Here is a 20,454-nt window from a genome sequence, read left to right as displayed (position 1 = left end):
GGACCTTATAAGTCTTGAGACAATATGAAAATATAATGTGCAGAATCGATGGAATCTCTAATAAAATTGAAATAGCCTGTAATCCCCACAGACATGCCAGTCTACAGGGCTGCTTTGAAATAAAAAAAGAACAATAATAATTTGACAGTGATAAAGCAGGTGACATTCCTATATAAAGTCCTACAAAATCTATAACTACAATAATAATAATCTATTTTCATGCTAGTATTTAAAATGAACAATGATAAAATCAAAAGAAAAAGGTTTGCTTATCACTCAGCGTTCAAACTTAAAGTTGCTGAATATGCAGAAGCAAACAATAATTGTGCCGCTGCTCATTAATTCTGTGTCAGTGAGAAGCAAGTAAGAGAATGGCAAAAAAAAAAAAAAGTAAAAGACATGCCAAGAAGCAAGAAAAAATGTCCAATAAGGTGTGCATCATGTCCTGAGCTGGAGAAAGATCTCAATAATTGGGTTGTTGAATGTCAACAAAATGGGTACATTGTCACTAGAACTGCAATTCGTCTGCATGCTCTGCAAATGTCAAAAGACGGCAAATACACGTCAGCAAAGCCATCAATGTTTGTCGCATCAGCGGGTTGGTGTACTCGCTTCATGAACCATCACGGTCTGTCTTCATCAGCTCCGAGAGATCTGGAAGAAAAAATTGATTCCCATTGTCTGGGAACGGGCAAACTGCGGCCACTGGGAATTGAGGGGCTCTGTGCCTGTGAACGCTCCAGGTAAACAAAAATGTCCAGGCCCACTAGTGGCTTACCCTAACGGGCCAGGAGCCAAAGTTTGCCAACCGCTGAAATATAGGGTCGGCTTATGAAAGGGTCATACAGTTTTTACTGTTTTTACCTATCCGTCTTGGGAGGGTCGGCTTATAAATGAACTCGCATTTTTATGTTCATAATACTCAACTATATAAACTTTTGATATCTCAGTTTCCTCCTTCCTGTACATTTACTTTGCATTCCTTTACTAAGTAAACATATGGGGCCTCATTCTCCACTGTGTTACTGTAGTTTTGTGTTATGGTGTCTCCATTGTCACTCCAGTGGCATTCCATCAGTGTAGAACTAGTGGAAAGCAGAGGAGAATCAGTCTCTCTTGGTTTTGTCTCAGTTAAATGTCTCAAAACCAGAAGTGATTCTTTTAGACAAAGAGATCACTCTCAAACACAGTTCTGTCTCTTTTGCCATCTCCTTTAACTCAGACCTTATATTAACTTCCTCTGTGCATAACCTTCATGTCATGTTTGACACTGAACTCTCCTCGAACGCTTTTTGTTTGGAAATCTGCCTATCATTACTTTTGTGATACTGCCCATGTAAAAAAACTGCCTTGCCTCAACCCCCTTTGAAATCCTCATTTGTGCTTAATCTTTTAAAATTGCAACTCTTGACTCTCTAGGGCTTCCCCAAATCCCCACTTTCCAGACTCCAGCGTGTACTGAAAGCTAATGACTGAGTTTTTCACATGGATAAAGGAAGGCAACCACATCGTCCCCAGTATAAAAGAACTCCACCAGACATAATTTCATTTTAGGATCTTGTTCATAATTGCCCTCCTTTTCCAGCCTGTTTCACTGACTTTGGACCTTATTCTTCTCTCTTTTAACCATTTATAAATCCATGGGCATCAGCAGAGTTATACCAGTATAAACTTTGATCCCTTGTCTATCTACTACCATCTGCACTGCTTCTGCATATCTTGAACTGGCTTTCTTCCCATCACTCCATACAGCCTTGGTATGTGGGTGCCACTGCACTGAAGCCTGTGTAGCCTAGAATAGCCTTCCTGTCACAGCTTTGTGTCATCTGCAAATTTGATCAGTGTGCTCTTTATTCCTACATCCAGACAATTAATAAAGATATTAAATAAGACCAGAGCCAGAACAGATCCCTGTCCACCTAATTCACTCTCCATCTCATTAAAAATTGCAGCTGAAAACATTGCTTTTCACCTTGTCCTATACCTCTTGTATTCTTTCTCTCTCTGCTATTATTTAACTTTGTAATTGCAACATTTAAAATAACTCTGAAAAGCTTTTTAAATAAAGAAACTGTACTAAAGAAAAGTATTGCATTTGTTTATAATATAATATAATATAGTATAATTAATATGTTATAGAATCCTTTGGCTTGAAAATTCTGTATTGCTACAGGTAGATAACGCTGTGTCTAGGGGTAGTTGGGTTTTACATGCTGTTACATATGCTTGCTTACGTTAATGATGGAATCATTTCAAAGTCAGTGCTAGAAGTAACATCAAAATACATTTGCATTGTTAGATCAAATAAGGACATCATTGAAAGTGCAGCTTTACTTCCTACAATCAAACGATTACTGCAGGGAGGTTCAATATTGTCTGTAGTCTGAGAAAACAAGATGGCATTTTTTCTGAGAAGAATTTAAATATGAGATCAAAGCTAGTGAAACAAAGAATACAAGGATGTATATAAGTGATTTTTACTTTTTTGATAGAAATAACATTGGCGTTATGGAATAGATTAAAAAGAAAAGTAATAGACCGAGTTATCAAAATATGCATTTATAATGTATTGAGAGTGTGCATAATCTTTCTGAAGGCAGAAGAAATAGTTCCCTTTGTGAAAACTGGAAAAAGATGTATGTTGTATAGGCATTAGAGATAGAAAAAGTCTAAGAAATTTTGATTTTGCAAAACTAAAAAACTTTAGACAAGTTCTTAAGATCTTGCAATAGTTTTTCAACTTTTTAATTTTTTTCATAAGTATTTAATATTATGTGCCCTCTGATATCATGGATAGTTTCATGTTGGGTCTCTGCATCTATTGCCTTTAATTTGCAAAGGATATTTAGAATGCAATTACATATTTGATACGCTTATTGGGATGTAATATGATGTAATTGGCTCATTGGGATTTGATGACTCTAAAGCTACAATACAGTTACACATGGGAAACATCTATGGATACTGAAAAATTTATAGTACATTATCACTGTATATGTATGTTATTGTGGTTATGTGAAATATGGAAAATCTGTGGAATAAGGGAGATTGCCGACTTTTAAAAGGACACTGTAGAGCAATTCTTTATTCTTTTTCCCCCTAAATTTACATGATTCATAGATTTTGAAGGCCAGAAAGGACTAACTGTGACTATCTCGTCTGCTCCGCTATATTAAACAGGCCTAGGATTTCCCTGAACTAATTACTGCTTCAGTTCCTATAACTGGTTGAACTCTAGAGCATATTTTATAGAAAAACATGCAATGCTGATTTTAAAATTTCCAGTGATAGAGAATCCACCACAACCTTTGTAGATTGTTCTGGTGGTTAATTATCCCTCAAATTTTTAAAAAATGCACTGTATTACTAGTCTGAATTTGTCTAGCTTCAACTTTCAGCTTTTGGATCTTGTTATGCCTTTGTCTGCTAGATTAAAAAGCCCTTTATTATCAAATTTCTATTTTCTGTGTGGGTATTTATAGGTTGTAATCAAATCACTACTTAATCTTTTCTCTTTTATAAACTAAATAAATTGAGCTGTCTGCATCTTCCACTCCAAGGCATGTTTTCTAATCCTTCTGTCTTTCTTGTGTCTCTTCTTTGAACCCTTCACAATTTTTCAACATTCTTTTTGAATTGTGGATACCAGAACTGGACACTGTATTCCATTAATGGTCACACCAGTGTCAGATAAGAGAGGTAGTATATCTTTGCTAACCCTACTTCATATTCCCCTCTTTTTGCATCGAAGGGTCACATTAGTTCTTCTATCCTCAGCATCGAGAGCTCATGTTCAGCTTCTTGTCCACCATTCCCCCAACCCCAAGTCTTGCAGAATGCTCTACATTCTTTGTTCTTAGATATATAATTATACATTTAACCCTATTGAAACATGGATTGTTTAACCGTGCTCAGCTTACTAAGCAATCCAGATCACTCTCTGTCAGTGACCTCTCCTCTTAATTATTTGCTGCTCCCACAATGTTTCTGTCATCTGCAATCTTTATCAGTAATTTTGTGTTTTCTTCTAGGTCATTGATAAAAGTTTTAAATTGTGTAGTATTGGAACTAATCCCTTGTGATACCGCACCAGCAACAGACCCACTTGAATGATGATTCTTTCTTTACAATTACGCTTTGAGACCTGTCAGTTAGGTTGTTTTTAATCCATGTATGGTGTGCCATGTTGATTTTATATTATTTTCATTTTTTAATCAAAAATTGTGTGGTACCAAATCAAATGGCTTACAGAAGTGTAAGTACAGCACAATATCATTATTACCTTTATCAACCAAATCTGTAAGCTCTTCCCCAGACAAAAAGAAAAAAGAAAAAAAAATCTAGTTAGTTTTAGGGATCTATTTTCCATAAACCTCTGTTGATTGTCATTAAGTATTTTACATTCCTTAATGCTTTGTTAATAGAGTTCTGTATCAGCTGCTATTGTGCCTGGGATTGAAGACAGACCTATGATTATTTCTATCATCCTGTTTACCCTTTTTAAATATTGGCACAACATTAACTTCCTTTCCATCCTCTGGAACTTCCCCTGTTTTCCAAGACTTATTGAAAATCAACATTAATGGGCCAGCGAACTAATTGACTAACTCTTTTAAAACTCTTATATATTTTAAAAGAAGGAAGTTAACCAGACCTGCTGATTAAGATGTCTGACTTTAGTTGTTGCTATGTAAGATCCTCCTTAGTTACTGTTGGAAAGTATTTAAATTTCATCATCATACCGTGTGTATATCTCATTTGGCTTTTCCCCCAAATACAGAATAGAAATATTTACTGAACACTTTTGCCTCTTGTATGTTGTTATTGACTGTTCTATCATTTCCATTTAGTAATGGACCAATTCCATTGTTTGGGTTCCTTCTGTTTCTGAGACTTAAAAAAATCCTTATTATTATTATCCTTAACTCTGCAGGCCATAGGTGTCTCCTTGTGTCTTTTCTAGCTTCTAGTTTATATTCATTGTGTATATCTAGTTTATAATCATGTGTATACATACACACACACACACACATTGTGGCAAGGCACCTTCTCAGTCTCCCCAGCCTCTGCTGCTTTTAGCCGTAGCGAGACGGGCTTGGGTAATATGGTCCCCCTTGGGATACAGGGGAAGTCTGTTCCTTCTCTCCACCCATCCTTTTTAGCATATTTTTCTCCCTTGTGGGAGAGAATACTGCCTCTCCTCCTGGTGAGGCTCCCTGTCTTAGGTGGAATCAGCTGAGTCTAATTAACCTCAGGAGGTCCTGCTCAGCTGATTCTAACTGATACTTTGGTAGCCCCTTCTCAGCTGAACCTGATTAACCCATAGTTATCCCCCATTTGATAGGGAGGAGGGCCTTTTAACCCTCTGAGACTGATTTCTACCCCTCCCTTGCAGCTGTCTGTCCTGAGTTTCTTTCTCTCTCTCTCTCACACTCTCTCTCTCTCTCTCTCTCTCTCTCTCTCTCTACTGCTTTCACTTCCCCTCTAAGGCAGGCTGTGTTTTTTTTAAACCAATAAAGACTTTTTTTTCCCTTGATTTGTGTCTGTAAGGGCATCCACTTAAATCTTCTTAATCATTTCCCAATTATTCACAATTTTCCTGTTTAAACTCTTTCTGCCAGCTGATTTGGCTCATAATTGTTTTCAGCTTTGTGAAACTGGTCCTTTTAAAGCACCAAGTATATATATTACTAGCTGAGACTTCATTCTGTTTACCCATAACAAATGTAATGAAGTTATGATCACTTGTATGTAAGCAACCACTAATTTTTTATTTGGTGATCAGTTCCTTTGTATCTGTTAGGATGGTGTCCTAAGATACAATTCCTCAGTGCTGGATGCAACACTTTTTGAGCTATGAAATTGTCACTTATAATTTTTGGAAATTCCAAGGACATTTCAGTATTGGAAGCATGTGACTTTAAAGAGATGCTTAAAAGGAGATGCTCACTTGCTTAATTAGCTCCTAAAGTTTAGTTGAAGTCAAAAAAAAAAAAATCCCCCCCCCCAAAGTCTAAATACCATAAGAATAGAAATATACAAAATATAATACTGTTGTAGAGAGTGAAACAATGTAATAGAATGTAAAGGTTAATTACTTTGCTGTGTTTTGAGATAAATGAAAGTTGTTAAGTGATAATTAGCAATGGCTATCACTTCAGTTACAAAGAGCCTCCTTGGTATTATCAATGACACAAACTACTCCAAAGCAATAATTCAGCATTATTGACTAGTACAGGTTAGAAGATCTCTTGACACAGTGTCCCGAAAAGAGTTACATTTAATTTTGTTTTTAAGCATAATCCTTAACTCTTTTTAAATCTGAATTTTCTTCATTGGTAAGGTCCCAATCCTGCAAAGACTTACTCACATGCTTAAATTTATGCACACCAAGTAGTAGTAGAAATTAAAATGAAGGTACATCTAGTGCAAATATTGTGCAGAAATAAGACTTCCCCCTCACTCGGCACTTTTAGTGTGGGTGACTTTCCATGATCCTCTACTTTGGTCAGTATCATGGAGCATCAAAATGAACAAAATTAGGCATAAATTGGCCATAGATATACAAACTATTTTCTTTCCTTTATAGCCAATGAGCTGAAACAGTTAGGAATGACATTCTCTTAGTACAGCTATTATTATGCATTATAATGAACAGATTTCTATTGTGTGACATTGATACTATAACTTATCATCTTGCTCTTTAAGCATAATAGCGAAAAATGCCTATGATAATTGGAAAAAAACTTTTAAGATCATTAACAGAATATATGTGTAGTTTGAAAATGACCAGAATGAAATGGCTTTTACTAGTCAAGATCCCAAACTGGGATTCTCTGTTTCTCTTGCAAGGCTTGATACAGAGCAGGGAACTACATTCTTTACGTTTGAGTGGTAGCCGTGTTAGTCTGTATCAGCAAAAATGATGAGAAGTACTTGTGGCACCTTAAAGACTAACAAATTGCCTTCCGTGTTAGTTGTATCATTAAAACCTGCAGGAGTAATCTTGCAGTGCAATCCTGGCTCCACTGAAGTCAGTGGGAGTTTTGCCATTGACATAATCAGGTAGGATTTCACAGAAGTGAGGTCTGGTCTACACTGGGAGGATCGATCTCAGTTATGTGACTTCAGCTACATGATGCTCTCCTGTCAACTCTGCCTGCGCCTCTCACCCTGGTGGAGTACCAGAGTCGATGGGAGAGTGCTCGGTGGTCAATTTATTGAGTCTAGACTAGACGTGATAAATTGACCACCGCTGGATCAATTGCTGCCCTCAGGTCCTTGCAGATAAGTAAATGAGAGTGAATCGGGTTTAAATAAGTAAATGAGGGTGAATCGGGCCCCCCAAAGAGTATCTAAAGAGGACTGAAAGTCCACTGACCAGCCAATAGGGGAGATTAATTTTGTTTAATAAAGTCATCTTTAAAGACTGGGAAAATGGTTCTGGTTTTTCTTTTATATCAATTTGATTATTTTTATTCTCAGGGGTTTGGCCAAAATTTGCATCCTTTTTTTGTTATTTATTGATTTGATTTGTTTAAATGTATAAATAATATAGAAAAGTACCAATCTGGAGGAAACAGGTGCCTTTGCCATATACTAAAAATACAATGTATGTTTAATTCATTCTTGATGATCTATCATGGGGGGAGGGATAGCTCAGTGGTTTGCACATTGGCTTGTTTAACTCAGGGTTGTGAGTTCAGTCCTTGAAGGGGCCATTTAGAGAACTGGGGTAAAAATCTGCCTGAGGATTGGTCCTGCTTTGAGCAAGGGGTTGGACTAGGTGACCTCCCTGAGGTCCCTTCCAACCCTATGATTCTATGATCTGGTTGGGAGCAGCCTGTCCTGAAGTTCACAGATGTTTTTCCTTTTAATAGAACTAAACTTAATAAACAAATGTATCCTATTAGCTTTCAAGAATGCTACATAGCATATTATCCCTGATCTAATATTCTCTTGTAAAAGGAAGTAATAAAAAAGAAAGGGTTACTTTGAGTAAATATGTACCCAGAGATGCACTCATGATTCCATAGAGGCCAGCAGCAACACTAAGGGAGGTCTGCACTCATTAACTCCCTGTCATGTTCTCCATTAGTAGTAGCTTTTTAATACAATGTCCAAACTTGAAAGTAGGATGCACCTAGCTGATTAGAGAAAAATAAGAGATTGAATTAGAAACAAAAAGAGAATAGTACTAAAATGATTCAAAAGGAAAGCTTTCTTTCACTGAATGCTAGCCATTTTTGAGATTCATATTATAGTGCATAATAATCATGCTTTAGGTTTTCCTTTGTTATCTAAATGAGAAGATTTTTTGTTACCTTTGTGGATGTTTAAAATTCTTTCACTAATTTTGATCCTCTCTTGTGGATATTAAAAAATACTTTGGATACCACCACATAAAGATGTCTGTGTCAGATCTGTTTGATATTCTCCCATTATTATTATTTCCTTTATTGTGTCTAAAAATTAAGACACACTAATGAGTTAAGTATGAAGAAAAAATATAAATATTCATTATAAAAACTAGTGGGTTCATCTATTGCTTGATCTATCCAAATCTACTGAAAATAATAATTATTTTTTCAGGGTGAATTTCCTTTTTAAGATTTCTCTCTATTCCTTTTTCTCTTCCTTCCTCAATCTCCTTTAACATAAAAACTTTACTGAGTTCAAAAATGTATATATACTTTTATCATGATGATAGAAAGGTCCTTTTGGCTTCCCAGACTCTCACTGAATCTTACTTTTAAAATGGGGATAATATCACTGATCTGTCAATTGATTGGTTCCCAACTTTTGAAAATAGTGTATGCATTGCATTTATTCTGTTTTGTAAAACTATTTGTCTAGTTGCTGTTTGATGTAATATTGTTGCTTCATTATTTCTAGGTTCACATGCAGTCTTTTCTATTGGTGCAAAAGGTCAGCTTTTGTCTGTTTGTGTGTTTCATATTTAAGGCACCAATTCTGTATTTATTAGGGCTATCAAGCAATTAAAAATAATTGTGATTAAAAAAATTAATTGTGCAATTAATCATGCTATTTATAATAATATACCATTTATTTAAATATTTCTGTATGTTTTCTACATTTTCAAATATATTGATTTAAATTTCAACACAGAATACAAAATGTACAGTACTCACTTTATCTTTATTTTTATTACAAATAGTTGCACTGTAAAAAACAAAATAAATAGTATTTTTCAATTCACCTAATACAAGTACTGTAGTACAATCTCTTTATCATGAAAGTTAAAATTACAAATGTAGAATTATATACAAAAAAGCCTGCATTCAAAAATAAAACAACGTAAAATTTTAGAGCCTACAAGTCCAATCAGTCCTACTTCTTGTTCAGCGAATTGCTTAGACGAACAAGTTTGTGTACATTTGGAGAAGAAAATGGTGCTGCTTCTTGTTTACAGTGTCACCTGAAAGTGAGAACAGGTGTTTACATGGCACTATTATAGCCAGCATCCATTATCTTTATTGTGCTTCTTTTCCCTCCCACTATTCCTTAGAATCACGAACTCTACCATTTCATGATCACTTTCACCTAAGATGCTTTCCAGTTTCAAATTCTCAACCAAGTCCTCCTTATCTGTCAAAATCAAATCTAGAACAGCCTCTCCCCTAGTAGCTTTCACCATCTTCTGACCTAAAAAAAAAGTCTCCAATACATTCCAAGAACTTGATGGATAATCTGTACGCTGCTGTATTATTTTCCCAACAGATGTCTGGATAGTTGATGTCCCCCATCACCACCAAGTCCTGTGCTTTGAATGATTTTTGCTTCATGCTCTGTACCTTCTTTCTGATTTCACAAAAGAAATACTTCAAAGATGGCTCTTTCCCATTCCCACAAGCATGATATTTTGAACAATAGCGGCTTTTCATATTTCTGGATTTTTTTAAATTGCCACAGAATTTTGTGGAAATTGGGAGTTGCAAAATTATATCTGAGCTAATGGCAGCAGGGTCAGTGCACCTATTAGGTGACCTAGGCGGTCGCCTAGGGCGCTAGGATTTGGGGGGTGGCATTTTCTTCAGCAGTGACCGCAGCGGCTGGATCTTTGGCTGCCCGTGTCACCGCTGGCATTTAGGCGGAGGGAGCTGGGGCAGGGAAGCGCAGGGAGGGCCGCTTGCAGCAAGTAAGGGGGGGGGGCGGCACGCAGAGGAACTCCCCACCCCAGCTCACTCCTGCTCCGCCTCCTCCCCAAGCACGCCGTCGCTGCTTCACTTCTCTCGCCTCCTAGGCTTGCGGCGCCAATCAGCTTAGGCGCCGCAAGCCTGGGAGGAGGTGAAGGATCTCGGAGTATTGGTTGATCACAAGGATGACTGAGTCGCCGGTGTGATATGGCTTTGAAAAAAGCTAATGCAGTCTTGGGATGCATCAGGCGAGGTATTTCCAGTAGAGACAAGGAGGTGTTAGTACCATTATACAAGGCACTGGTGAGACCTCATCTGGAATGTTGTGCGCAATTCTGGTCTCCCATGTTTAAGGATGAATTCAAACTGGAACAGGTACAGAGAAGGGCTACTAGGATGATCCGAGGAATGGAAAACCTGTCTTATGAAAGGAGACTCAAAGAGCTTGGCTTGTTTAGCCTAACCAAAAGAAGGCTGAGGGGAGATATTATTGCTCTTTATAAATATAACAGAGGAATAAATACCACGGAGGAAGAGGAATTATTTAAACTCAGTACCAATGTGGACAAAAGAACAAACTGATATAAACTGGCCATCAGGAAATTTAGACTTGAAATTAGAGGAAGGTGTCTAACCATCCAAGGAGTGAAGTTCTGGAATAGCCTTCCAAGGGGAGCAGTGGAGGCAAAAGACATATCTGGTTTCAAGACTAAGCTTGATAAGTTTATGGAAGGGATGGTATGATGGGATAGTCTAATTTTGGCAATTAATTGATCTTTGACTATTAGCGGTAAATATGCCCGATGACCTGTGATGGGACAGTAAAGAGAGTGTGATCTGAGTTACTACAGAGAATTCTTTCCTGGATGTCTGGCTGGTGAGTCTTGCCTACATACTCAGGGTTTAGCTGTTCGCCATATTTGGGGTCGGGAAGGAATTTTCCTCCAGGGCAGTTTGGCAGAGGCCCTGGGGGATTTTCGCCTTCCTCTGCAGCATGGACATGGGTCTCTTGCTGGAGGATTCTCTTGACGTCTTTAAACCACAAGTTGAGAACTTCAATAGCTCAGACATAGGTCAGGGGTTTGTTACAGGTGGGTAGGTGAGTGAGATTCTGTGGCCTGCATTGTGCAGGAGGTCACACTAGAAGATCATAATGGTCCTTTCTGACCTTAAAGTCTATGAGTCTATAATAATTGAATTTTTTTCTAAAAAGATAAACTCTTATAATAATTTCTGAACCAAATTCAGATAATAAAATAAGGCCAATGCAGATGTGGAGCTATTATTGTCAGGCCAAAGCAACATTTAGTTAAGCCTGTAATTTAAATTATTATATTCTGGAAGGGAAAGTACAAGACTACACCCTCATACAACATCTGCAGGAAGGCATTTTTTGTGAGCTGTATATACTTAAAATTATTTTTAGTTAATATTGAGATGTGTTAAATTTAAAATATAGCTATTATATGAAGGACTGCACTGGTTTCAGGTGGAGACCCTGGATACATGTGGTTTTCACTTCCTTCTTACTATAATAGCATTCACACTTCTTGAAATTTGTGGTTATTTAAAGGGGTTCTGTGTTGGATGAAAGCTTCCAGGTAGGGCTTCAAGCCCTCCAACCATACTCCATATACCCTCCTCTCCACTCTTTGGCTATGGACTTTCTGGGTTACTCTGGCATATGGCTATGACTTGGACGTACACAGAATGGTAAACAGTACTACATGTTGCGACACCAGTGTAGAAATTGATAGAAAATTGCATATGATATTGTATTATTCAAGTACTTTTATCTGATCATGGTTGGGTAAATGAATCACAGTGGAACACAGTTAGGAAAAGGGGTGTGGCCGGAGTGCTGCTGTGCCCAGACTATTCCTGCCTGCCCAAATAGATCTTTGGAGACTTGTGCAGCTGGGGCGTGAGATGAAACAGTCCTGAGGATTCTCTCAATTATTCTGGGGTGTCAAACAGATACGTAAGAGTTATTAGAACAGAAGTATTTCGTGTCTCTTTTGACTGTAAAGGGTTAACAAGTTCAGTGAGCCTGGCTGTCACCTGACCAGAGGACCAGTCAGGGGACAGGATACTTTGAAATCTTGAGGGAGGGAAGTTTTTGTATGTGCTGTTAGTTTTTAGTTGTTGTTCACGCTGGGTTCTGTGAGTGACCAGACGTGCAACCAGGTTTCTCTCCAATCTCCCTGATACAGGTTCTTATGTGCTCAGAATTGTAAGTAATAGGTAGATAAGGCGAGTTAGGCTCATGTTTGTTTTCTTTATTTGCAAATGTGTATTTGGCTGAGAGGAGTTCAAATGTGTATTTGGCTGGAAGGAGTTCAAATTTGTATTTTGCTGATAGGATTTTAATTTGTACTTGTATATTAGGGCTAGGAGGTATTCCAGTGTCTATAGCTGAAAGACCCTATAACATATTCCATCTTAAATTTACAAAGATAATTTTTACTGTTTTCCTTCTTTAATTAAAAGCTTTTCTTCTTTAAGAACCTGATTGTTTTTTTTATTCTGGTGAGACCCCAGGGGACTGGGTCTGGATCCACCAGGGAATGTGGTGGGAGAAAAGGTTAATTTTCTCTGTGTTAGGATTACTTTCTCTCTTGGGAGAGTCTGGGAGGGGGAGAGAGAAGGAGGGGGGAAGGGTAATTTCCTCTCTGTTTAAGGATTCAGGAGTTTGAACCTCAGTGATCTTCCAGGGTAACCCAGGGAGGGGAAGCCTGGGAGAGGCAATGGTGAGGGAAAGGGATTACTTTCCTTGTGTTAAGACTCAGAGGGTGGTCTTGGGTTCCCTGGGCAAGATTTGGGGGACCAGAGTGTACAGGCACTGGAATTGCTGGTTGGTGGCAGCGCTATAGGTCCTAAGCTGGTAATCAAGCTTAGAGGAATTCATGCTGGTACCCCATCTCTTGGACGCTATGGTTCAGAGTGGGAATTATACCATGACATGGGACTGAACAATTCTGTCTTCAGCCTCAATAAGGGAGATTTAGCTGCCTAAAAGCCACCTTTCTCCTACTCCTGGGTCATGCCTCATCCACTAAGCTACTTTGCTGCTTAGAAAAAATATTTTCTATGTATCTGCTCATTATGTCACTCCACAGACAGAGGCTATGCTGTCTTGCTCACTTTTGAATCCTGTGGCACCTTATAGACTAACAGCTCATGCTCCAAAACGTCTGTTAGTCTATAAGGTGCCACAGGATTCTTTGCTGCTTTTACAGATCCAGACTAACGTGGCTACCTCTCTGATACTTGCCCACTTTTGTTAACTGTTTTGACATATGTGCAATGTAAGTGCATATGGGAAAGCTGAGACTCAGGAAGTTTGAATGACTTGTCCAGATAGCAGTTTGTGGTAACGGATTAGACTTCAGTCTCTGAACCAAAATACCTTGTTTTGACTCGTGGGTCTCACACTTATTTGCTGTGTGACTTGGGGCTAATAACTTAACCTCTCTGTTTCCACACATGTCAAATTGAGATATTAATACAATCTTTATTTACGTACTGCATAAAGGGACTGTGTAGATTGAAGATGAATGTTTGTATAGTTCTTGGAAAAGCACTACATAAGTAATTTATATAGTATCATCTGGCCCCTTGAGCTAGAAGGGGCAGAAAACACTGCACTTGGGAGAAAAATCAACCCTGCTGCATTTCACAGAGTCCAGAGGGGAAATTCTTAGATTACACAGGAATAAAATAGAGGGAGAGGGCTGTGGCAGAAGGAATGTTTGGGTGAGTTATTATGTATAGAATGAGAAGCTATTTTTAAAAAAAAATGAGAAAAAGCCAAACTAAAAAAATCTACATAATTGAAAAAAATATATATTTAAAAATAGCAGTCTTTAGGATTGGGATAACGAGTAGTGGAACGGATAGATAACAGGTACAAATATCTTGAATTAATGTTAAAAAGTAAAAACTGTGATACACTTGATGAAGATAAAAATATTGATGATCTGACCTATAGAAGCTATTTCTGTTTCTGTTGAGCTTTTTTTCTGTGACATTTTATAGAGCTAGTTATTTGCAAATCTGGAGTGAAATTAGCCTTTTGAGAAAAGCTTTTGAATAGTATTAGACACAGAACACTACGCTTTCATTTTTAATACACTAACCTTTCTGTTCTTAAAGTGCAGTTCTTAGATAAGTATGCACATGAATACGATTTCATATTACCACTGTACAGTAATAAGTGACATAAGAATTATTTTAATATTGTCTCATAATGTGTATAATATATATTTAACATTTTTTATTTACTTCTAAAATATAGTGATGCATGTCCATATGACTGTATGTGCAGACACATATAGTAATGTCAAAAGGAAGAGGAGTACTTGTGGCATCTTAGAAACTAACAAATTTGTTTGAGCATAATCTTTCGTGGGCTACAGCCCACTTCATCAGAAGCATAGACTGGAACATACAGCAATGTCAGGTATTTGAAAATTAACATGTGGATGTTTTTTTTTTAAATCAAATGGATTTGGACTGAACTGAGTGCAAAGTCCTTTCTGTTTGAGTTTAGGTCATTGTTGCTCAATAAATGGTAGAAGATTTAGAAATATTTCATGCCACAACCTGTACTTTGGACCCAGGTCCTTCCTCGCTAATGAAGACCAGAGAGGAAGAATTGGGTCTGTTACTGATGGAGATTATCTATGACTCTGTCACAGTAAGTTGTTAGTGTCATTAAAGGAAATTATTGTACACATATCACTTAAAATATCCCTTGACATCAGCTGTCTGCCTAATTATCAACACGTACCCAATTTTCCATTTCTGGTTAAAATTATTGAGAAGGTTAGACTGAAACAAATCTAAGTACCTAAATGGCTCAGATATTCCTGGCCTTGTTAATCTGGATAAAGGCCAGGATACAGCACAGAGGCTACACTGGAGGCTTTAGTAGATGACCTCCTCTTGGCAATGAATGATCATATGTCCATAATAATATAATTGTATTATTCATCTTCCCTTAATATCATTGATCATGCTGTAATGCTGACCCTTCTCCGAACACTAGCAGAAGTTGATGGGACAGCTCTTCAGTGGTGTCATTCCTATTTCTCTGAGAAATTCCAGAAGGTAATTTGGGGCAATTGGTCTTCTCCCAAATGGAAGGTGTGAAGTTGCACAGGGCTCTTCATCTTATCACCTCCTTGTTCAGGATGTATATAGGACCATTGTAAAGGTTAGTGAGGAGGAAATAGACTATGGTGTTTACCAGTGGCAAATGAGACTTCTCCCTATATCTGTGTCATCTGATAGAGCCAGTGTTTGCCTTGCCCAGGATTTGGTAAAGACAGGGCAATAGACAGGGTTATCTGGCTGAAACTCAGTCCAGATGAGATGGGAATGAAATTGGTAGAGACAACTGGAAGATATGAGGAGGATTATATTTGCCCCTTTGAGCATGTGCCAGCTACTTTTAGAATAGTTCAGATTCTGGGGTATTGCTGGATCCCTGTATACTCTTAGATTACCATATAACAACAGTGACCAAGATGTTCTTTTGCATCTCTTTCTACTCAGGAGATGGTGACTATTTTTTTCAGGTGTGGGCCTTTCTACTGTGATCTCTTTTCTACATCTAGATTAAATTAAACCAGTATGCTCCAACAAGTCCTAAATCTTAAACCAACTCAGACACTGTAGGTAGTGCAGAATTTGGTGGTTAAGTGCAGTTCTTTATCATAAGCCTTTGACACCACTGCTATGTGATCTGCACCAGCTGTCTGTTTATAGGTCAAAACCAATTCCACAAAGCCCTAAATTGGTTGAGACCTGAATGACTGATAGACAACTTTTCTGCCTATGTAATATTGGCAGAGCTGTGGTTATCAGAGTTGCTTGAGCTGCAGCCCCCTTGGTATAAAAGAGAGGGAGTTGCTAGCAGCTTGTTGCAGTGGGGGGCCTTGGACTTCAGAATTCTCTTCCCTCCCACTGGTCTGCAATAGCCCAAATTAATTGTCCAGACACATTGCAAATCTCACTTATTTTCCCAAGATTTGGAGCAGAGGAAGGGTGTGTGGAGGGCTGGTATTTTGAAACGGCCGTGGTTTTTGCTTTCTTTACTGACTTTGAGGAAGTTGTTAGGTTTACTTATATTTCTGTTAACATTTGTGTTTTTAATATGGGGCTATGGTGCCTACAGCCTTCAATGTCCACTAATTATGCATAGAATCATAGAATATTAGGGTTGGAAGTCTGCCACCACTGAAAAGAGCTTAACTCCATCCTTTTTGGAAACCCCCTTGAGGTAGCTGAAGGCTGCTATCAAATCCTTCACTCTTCTTTTCTTCAGATTAAATAACCCAAGTTCCCTCAGCCTCTCCTCGTACATCGTGTGCCCTGGCCCCCTGATAATTTTCGTTGCCCTCCGCTGGACTTTCTTCCACTTGTCCACTTCCCTTCTGTAGTGGAGGGACCATAACTGGACACACTACTCCAGGTGTGGCCTCACAAATGTCGAATAGAGGGGACTAATCATTTCCCTCTATCTGCTGGCAATTCTCCTACTCATACAGCCCAATATGCTGTTGGCCTTCTTGGCAATGAGGGCACACTGTTGACTCATATCCAGCTTCTCATCCACTGTGATCTCCAGGTCCTTTTCTGTAGAATCACTGCGTAGCCAGTTGGTCCCCATCCTGTAGTGGTGCATGGGATTCTTTCTTCCTAAGTGCAGAACTCTGCACTTGTCCTTGTTGAACATCATCAGATTTCTTTTGACCAAATCCTCAAATTTCTCTAGGTCAATCTGGACGCTATCCCTACCCTCCAGCATATCTATCTCTCCCCCCAGCTTAGTGTCATCTGCAAACTTACTGAGGTTGCAATTAATCCGCTCATCCAGATCATAATTAAAGATGTTGAACAAAATTGGCCCCAGGACTGACCCCTGGTGGACTCCGCTTGATACCAGCTGCCAACTAGACATCAAGCTGTTGATCACTACTCACTGAGCCCGGCAATCTAGCTAGCTTTCTGTCTACCTTATAGTCCATTCATCCAACCAATACTTTTTTAACTTGCTGGCAAGTATAGTGTGGGAGACCGTATCAAAAGCTTTGCTAAAGTCAAGATATAACACAATCACCACTTTCCCCATCCACAGAGCCAGTTATCTCATCACAGAAGGCAATCAGATTGGTCAGGCATGACTTGCCTTTGGTGAATCCATGTTGACTGTTCCTGATCATCTTCCTCTCCTCCAAGTGCTTCAAAATGGATTCCTTGAGTACCTGTTCCATGATTTTGCCAGGGACTGAAATGAGGCTGACCGGTCTGTAGTTCCCCAGGTTCTCTTTCTTCCCTTTTTAAGATATGGGCACTATATTTGCCTTTTTCCAATAGTCCGAGACCTCCCCCAATCACCACGAATTTTCAAAGATAATGGCCAGTGGCTCTGCAATCACATCAGCCAACTCCCTTAGCACCTTTGGACGCATTAAATCTGGACCCATGGACTGTTTCATGTCCAGCTTTTCTAAATAGTCCTTAACCTGCTCTTTCACTACTGAGAGCTGCTCACCTCCTCCCCATACTGTGTTGTCCAGCGCAGCAATCTGGGAGCTAACCTTGTCTGTGAAGGCCGAGGCAAAAAAAGCACTGAGTACTTCAGTTTTTCCACATCATCTGTCACTGTTGCTTCCTTCATTCAGTAACGGTCTGACACTTTCCCTGACCTTCCTTGAAGTCATGTTTCATTTGTTTATAACTATTTATTTCCCTGAAATGAAGCAATGGAATAGATAATAAGACAGGGATAGATAGATATTAAGACAGAAAGTATCATACTACCTCTCTATAAATCCACTGTATGTCCGCATCTTGAATACTGCATGCAGATGTGGTTGCTTCATCTCAAAACAGATATATTGGAAATGGAAAAGGTTCAGGAAAGGGCAACAAAAGTGATTAGGGGTAGGGAACAGCTGCCATATGAGGAGAGATTAATAAGACTAGGACTTTTCAGCTTTGAAAAAAGACGTAAGAATGGCCATACTGGGTCAGACCAAAGATCCATCTAGCCCAGTATCCTGTCTTCTGACAGTGGCCAGTGCCAGGTGCCCCAGAGTGTATGAACAGGTAATCATCAAATGATCCATTCCCTGTTGCTCATTCCCAGCTTCTGGCAAACAGAGGATAGGGACACCATCCCTGCCCATTCTGGCTATTAGCCATTGATGGACCTATCCTCCGTAAATTTATCTAATTCTTTTTTGAACCCTGTTATAGTCTTGGCCTTCACAACATCCTCTGGCAAAGAGTTCCACAGGTTGACTGTACATTGTGTGAAGAAATACTTCCTTTTGTTTGTTTTATACCTACTGCCTAACACTTCCTTATTTACTTTCTCCACACCAGCCATGATTTTTATAGACCTCAATCATATCTCACCTTAGTCATCCAAGGTACACTCACATCTTGAATACTGTGTGCAGATGTGGTCGCCCAATCTCAAAAAAGATATATTGGAATTGGAAAAGGTTCAGAAAAGGGCAATAAAAATTATTAGGGTTATGGAACGGCTTCCATATGAGGAGAGATTAATAAGACTCGGACTCTTCAGCTTGGAGAAAAGGCAACTAAGGAGGGGGAGATATTATTGAGATCTATAAAATCATGGCTGGTGTGGAGAAAGTAAATAAGGAAATGTTGTCTACTCCTTATCATAACACAGGAACTAGAGGTCACCAAATGAAATTAATAGGCAGAAGGTTTAAAACAAAAAGAAGTATTTTTTTCACACAATACACAGTCAACCTGTGGAACTCCTTGCCAGAGGATGTTGTGAAAGTCAAGACTATAACAGGGTTCAAAAAAGAACTAGATATGTTCATGGAGGATAGGGCCATCAATGGCTATTAGCCAAGATAGACAGGAAAGATGTCCCTAGCTTTTGTTTGCCAGAAGCTGAAAATGGGTGACGGGGGATGGATCACTTGATGATTACCTGTTCTGTTCAAAACGAGCAATGCAAATTTATTAGTTGGTTCACCACGTCATCAGTGGAAAGTGGACATACACCAGCCTTTGCAAACTTGAGGAGATTTAACAGGCAAACTCACTGCTAAAGATAAATAGTTAAACAAATGTATTAACTACAAAAGATAGATTTTAAGTGATTATAAGTCATAGGCAAAAAGTCAGAGTGGTAAAATAAAAGATAAGCATGCAATCTAACCTCTTATCCCTTTTAGTCTGGGAAACGTCTGGATTAAGAAGTTTTTCTCACTCCACTGGATATAGCAGTCTTTTATATACAGGTTTGTCCCTTAAACCTGGGCCACTTCCCTCTGTTGGAGTCTTCAGAATTCTGAATGTCTTTGTTGTTTGCAGCATACGTGGGAGAAGGAGAAAAGCCAGGCATGGGGGCCCTGTGTTCTGTTTTATACCTTTATTCCATGTGCTTGGAGAACAAAAGTCCAGGCACATCTGGTGGGCATTGCTGGGTCCCTAGGCAAGGTTGAGCAATTATGGTGATGCCTTATGCTGGTGAGTCATTGAATTGTAGCACCCTTGCTGGATAATGACTGTTGATGGGTTGTTTGACACCTGTCTGGGCATTGGGTACTTTCCTTGACGTTGTCTCTGTCTCTGTAGAGCTAGTATCTGGGCGCTTCCCAAACCCACAGCATATTTTAGTGACAACCATACAGCACATTCTCATAACTTCATATGCATTCATGATATACATATTTAGATGGAACAATGGGTTTCAGCAGATCATAACATTTCCAGTGATATCTCACATGGCATGCTTTATATGCAAATAAGGAATATGGGGGTTACAGGGTGCTTCCCCAAGGTATAGAATGTCACAATATCATAAAGATGTTCTAAAATGAAAGATCACTTCAACCATTTTTGTTGCATTTATTGAAGTGCTTTTCTTTATTTTGAGAACAATTTATAACGCATTTTTTACAGTACATAGTAAGCTGAAATCTCATTTATATGTGCAAAAAGACCATGCAAGTAAGAAAATTTAGAGGACTAGATTCAGCAGAATCAGGTCCAGAATTTTCCATCAAAATGCAGATAAAAGATTGTTCTTGATCCAATCCAATGGGCTAAATATAATTATTATAATGGACTCTCCCCAACTTACGCAAGTGTTCTGTTCCGGAACGCCTTGCGTTACTTGAATTTTGCATAAGTCAGAAATGTATACCCAACCATTAGGCAAAAAACAAACAAACAAAAAAATCTTTCTAGCTTACTGAACTTTTTCCATCAGTGTGGATCGGTGTACGTCGGGTTT

At 38.6% G+C, this 20,454-nt stretch overlaps 1 protein-coding gene across 4 annotated transcripts in view; it reads left to right on the top strand.

Annotated features, from left to right (window-relative positions):
• The window catches only part of STPG2 (sperm tail PG-rich repeat containing 2), a 436,725-nt gene that overhangs the window by 219,492 nt on the left and 196,779 nt on the right, over positions 1 to 20,454 (top strand). The window lies entirely within an intron of this gene.

The sequence above is a fragment of the Chelonoidis abingdonii genome, chromosome 5 (genome assembly GCF_003597395.2).
Source record: "Chelonoidis abingdonii isolate Lonesome George chromosome 5, CheloAbing_2.0, whole genome shotgun sequence".
In the NCBI taxonomy this organism is placed as follows: Eukaryota; Metazoa; Chordata; order Testudines; family Testudinidae; genus Chelonoidis; species Chelonoidis abingdonii.
Note: the sequence above shows the minus strand (reverse complement) of the source record. Positions and strands in the feature narration are given on the sequence as shown.